The sequence below is a fragment of the Cricetulus griseus genome, chromosome 5, assembly GCF_003668045.3.
Source record: "Cricetulus griseus strain 17A/GY chromosome 5, alternate assembly CriGri-PICRH-1.0, whole genome shotgun sequence".
Taxonomy (NCBI): Eukaryota; Metazoa; Chordata; class Mammalia; order Rodentia; family Cricetidae; genus Cricetulus; species Cricetulus griseus.
This window is the reverse complement of record NC_048598.1, coordinates 23,967,537-23,971,015: the sequence shown is the minus strand read 5'-3', so window position 1 is coordinate 23,971,015 and position 3,479 is coordinate 23,967,537. Positions and strand designations below refer to the sequence as shown.

Sequence of the window (3,479 nt, the reverse complement as noted above, 5' to 3'; positions counted from 1 at the left end):
CCACAGACCCTGTGAGTCACTCCGAAACTTGCCTCCTTTCCTCATTCCACAGCCAACCACTCACCCAGTTCTCAAATCCTTCTGGCCATGTTTTAGCTGGTGTTTTCCCTCCATCTTCTCCACAACTCCATCAGTTCAGTCTCATCAGTTCTTGACATAGCAAAGGTGAGCTCCTCACCACTGGTCCCACATGCTCTCCGATTACAGGACTTGTCCCTCAAGCTCAAATATTTGTTGCTTCAGAATACCTTTATGTATTAATTGCTATTTTAGAGATTAAGGTCCAGGATCTTCTACATGCTAAATGGAGCTCTTTCCCCCTAGTGGCCTGTCTCTGCTTTCTTCTCTAAGTTTCTTAGTATGATACACAGTCTTTCATATCATTTAGAATTCTTTCAATTTGCATTAACTTGTCTTGCCGTTTTATGCACATAAGCATTTTTGCTTACTGTCTTCTTTGCTCAGAATTACTTTCTTCAAATATTATCTCATCTCATTAGCCTGGTGAGAAAGTTCAATATTTTTTAAGACCCTAATTTCAATGTCTTCTAATTTTAGAGCAATACCTGGTTTTTTACTAGGATAATGTGATCTCAAGGTCCCGTGTACTTCTCATCCTCTTTTCTGTGTCCCTTTTAGCAGACTTCTTTGGGATAATAAAATATATTATTGAGTCATTTATTAATTACAGTCTCCATCAATAAAGTAGTCAGGATAATGGCTCCCCAAAGATGCCTAGAGGTTAATACCCAGAACTATAAATATGTTAGGTACATTGCATTGAGAAAAGTTGGTTGATAATCATCTGATCTTTAAATATATAGATTATCTAAGGTGGCCTAATTCAATCACAAGGGTTCTAAAATGAGAATGGTGAAGAAAGTAAGCAAGTTATAATGATGTCAGAAGCAAGGACAGTGTGAGGACTGAATCCACCAATGGCAACTTTGAAGATGGAGGAGGCCAGGGAGTGTACTCAACTTCTAGTGTTGGTATAGACCTGGAGCATAGAGTCTCCTCTAGAGTTTACTGAAGAAATACATCACCATAGACAGCTTCATTATAGCCTCTGCACTTTCTAGTTAGACTTCTCATCTTCTGGACTCCGAGGTAATAAATTTGTGTTGGTTTAAGTTGCTGTATCTATAGTACTTTGTTAGAATGCCATAGAGAACCTCCTAGAACCGAGTTACTTGTGTCTCATGTCTGACACCTGATTAATATTTAATATTTTCATATTGAACTATGAAGTCTTAATCATGGTTACTAAGGTAATTCAAAGAGTATGATTTCCATCTGTGTGAAGCCTTGATGTGGAAAACTCCAGTTATGTTACTAGTCACAGCATAACGGAGTTATGTGGTATGTTCAGTGCTATTGACTTTGCAAAAAGATAGCAGAGCCATGCTTGAAATTAAGGCAAAATGACTCAAGATGGCTGCGCTCTTGCTGTGACATGTTTGTCATCATTGCCTCCAAGCCCACCTTAATTCTCAGCTTTGTCTCAGAAATGCTTTCCTTTTGGGAACCATAGCCAAGTAAGAGATTGAATGGTTCTAGAATAAAAACTTGAGTTCAAACCACCCCGTTTCTCCTCAAAATGCTATCTACAGTTGATCTCTTCCCATGTCAATGTCCATATGACACTGATATGGCCTTAAGTGGAGGGATCTCTCTTTTTGGCCTGTTGGCACTGCTGCTTCCTGGGAACTTTGAATTTTATTTGATGTTTGTGAAGTCCCTGTGTTTGGGGCCAGCACTGATCCACTCAGCTAAGTTTGTGCTTGTCTTCCCTCTCATGTACCACACATGGAATGGGATCTGATACTTGATGTGAGACCTAGGGAAAGGCCTGGTGGTCCCTTGTGTACAGCAGTCTGGAGTGGCTGTCTTGATGCTTACTGTGCTGTCCTCTGTAGGCCTGGCAGTCATGTGAAGAGCTGAAATTCCCATCATCATCCTATACATTATCACACTGATTTATATTCCCATTTATCACTCTTATCTCCAGCCACCAAGGTTCCCTTGATTTGTTTAGATGCCATGTGCTTCAGATCTCTTTGGAGCTCAGTAGAGAGGCTTGAAGAACTGTAGTAGTAGAAAAAGGTCATTTTCCCTGGGCCTGGAGCCCTTACTCCCAATCCACATTTGACTTTGATTTGTGCTGAGGGTCAGCTTTCGACTCCTTCTTGCTGAGACAGTGGAAAACAATACCAGTCCTGTGGCTGCCCTTGGTGCCACTGCCTGTGGGCTGCTGGCTTTAAGGACAGTTCGGTTCATTGGTCAGCTCAGGGCCTTTAGCACCCACACAGTGTGCCTGAGAGGAGAGAGGTGGAGAGAGGGAATGGCTCTGCCCAGCTAGAGGGAGAGAAAGAGCAAGTTGGATATCGGGAGCTCACGCTTGGGAAAAGATACAGATGGAGCTTTTGATGGATGAGGAAGATCCAAAAATAGTGTTTTCTGTTCTGTTTTTCACTTCTGGTAAAACACACCTTTAATGCAGCATTTTCTAATCTAAATTCTTGTACTTTCTTCTTTAGAAACAATTAAAACACTCATTTCAAAAAAATTAAGGAAAATCAGTGGTGGTCTAGATGTAACACAGGACACAGCCTATCACTCTCATCTACAGATCTTGCCTCAGGAAACAGATAATATTTAAAAGGAAAATTAGAATGCAAGGACACTTGAAAATAGCATAGATGATGAAGGTGGCTAAGGAGACACTTGATAGACACTAAAGATGTTATGGAAGCACACAATCATGGTGACACATACATGTAATCTCAGCACTCATGAGACTGCAGCAGAGGGACCTCCAAAGCAGCAACAGACTGAGCCATATAGAGTGAATCCAGTTTAGATACATCGAATACACAGACACACATAGACAGACACACACACACACTGCCCCCCCACACATACTCACACACCCTATACAAGTTCATTTTGGATCAGGCATGAGAACATGAGAGGATCATGCCTGCTTCAGACTTACAAGAAGCGCTGGTGTTTGTAGGGGCTGGTAAGTGGCCCACTGAAGGGTGCATGTTGAGATGGAAAACCAGATTTACACCCCAGAAATACTCTTTCTTTGAGGAAAGTGGTTAGAAATATATTGAATTAAGTAATTTTAGACAACTATTCTATTTATTGTACCTAACTAACTTTTTGTTCTTTTATTGAGTCTGAGTTTTGAGCTAATCTCTACCCCTTCACTGATCATTTCTCTTTAAGGGTGATGGTGTCTATCTGATTTTGTTGTTGCTGTTTGTTTGTTTTTGCTGTTGTTTTTGTTTTCCCAAATGTTCTCTGTGAGATCACTGGTCCATTTACTTCTTTGCATAATTTGACATGTGGTATTTACTTCCTCAGGCCCAACTAAATACATGTCTGGTAAGTGTATCCTGCTAGCACCTGCCACCAGCAGGTGGGCTCTGATACTTAGTACAGGCAAGCCTGGAATTCATTGTGTCACC

General features: G+C 41.0%; 1 pseudogene; it reads left to right on the top strand.

Annotated features, from left to right (window-relative positions):
* The first annotated feature begins 1,434 nt into the window (after nt 1–1,434).
* On the top strand, nt 1,435–2,042 carry LOC100772851 (annotated as a pseudogene).
* The last annotated feature ends 1,437 nt before the right edge of the window (nt 2,043–3,479 follow it).